At 40.4% G+C, this 1,092-nt stretch overlaps 1 pseudogene; it reads left to right on the top strand.

Moving 5' to 3' along the window:
* Nucleotides 1-178: 178 nt before the first annotated feature.
* On the top strand, nucleotides 179-679 carry LOC110314502 (annotated as a pseudogene).
* The last annotated feature ends 413 nt before the right edge of the window (nucleotides 680-1,092 follow it).

Here is a 1,092-nt window from a genome sequence, read left to right as displayed (position 1 = left end):
AAGTTAAGAGTGTAATATGTAATATGCAATTTATGTTACATCTTAAAATAGTTGTATTTGATATTATATGTGAATGAAGAACTCACTGAGGTGTTTATAAATTCAGTGTTGTGGGGCTGCAGAGATGAACAGTGGTTAAGACTGCTTGCTGCCCCCACTGTTCCCTGTTCCACTTGCTGCAGCTATGGTCAACCCCATTGTGTTCTTTAGCATCATGACTGATGGTGACCCCTCTGACTGAGTCTCCTATGAGCTGTTTGCAGACAAACTTCCAAAGATGACAGAAAACTGTTGTGCTCTGAGCACTGGGGAGAAAGGATTTGGTTATAAGGGTTCCTCCTTTCACAGAATTACTCCAGGATTCATGGACCAGGGTGGTGACTTCACATGCCATAATGGCATTGGCAGCAGGTCCATCTACAGAGAGAAATTTGAGGCTGAGGACTTCATCCTGATGTATACTGGTCCTGGCAAATTGTCCATGGCAAATGCTGGACCATTCCATGTTTTGTTGTTGTTGTTCTCCAAATCTGCTCTGTGAAGTGGGTGGATGGCAAACATGTAGACTTTGGGAAGGTGAAAGAAGGCATGAGCATTGTGGACGTGTTTTGGGTTCAGGAATGGCAAGACCAGTTAGAAGGTCACCATTTTCATCTGTGGACAACTCCGATTCTTTTGACTAGCTGGCTTCTTACCCACCAGACTATTCCTCCTGTAGCTCAGGAGAACACCCCATCCCCTTTGCTTGTAATACCCTGTAATCTGTGTTCACACTGATCTTCTTTAGGTTCCATATTTTCCTCATTCCTCTCCAAGTCAAATTGGATTGCAGAGTTAAGTTTATGATTATAAATAAAAACAAAATAAGTGATATACACATACACACACATACACATATGAATAAATATACATATGCAGGTGTAAATGAGAAATAAGCCAAGGTCAATGAGCAAGACAATCATTCTAGATCTTACTGAACACAATTTCATCCCAAGAAAGTTACTCTTCTAAGTTTTGTTTTCTGAAGGGTTGTTATCCACTATGTCTTCTTGGATATCTTTCAATAACTATTCATTTTTGAGACAGGGTTTT

This window comes from Mus pahari, chromosome X (assembly GCF_900095145.1).
Source record: "Mus pahari chromosome X, PAHARI_EIJ_v1.1, whole genome shotgun sequence".
NCBI classification, from domain to species: domain Eukaryota; kingdom Metazoa; phylum Chordata; class Mammalia; order Rodentia; family Muridae; genus Mus; species Mus pahari.
This window is presented reverse-complemented; position numbering and strand designations above follow the sequence as displayed.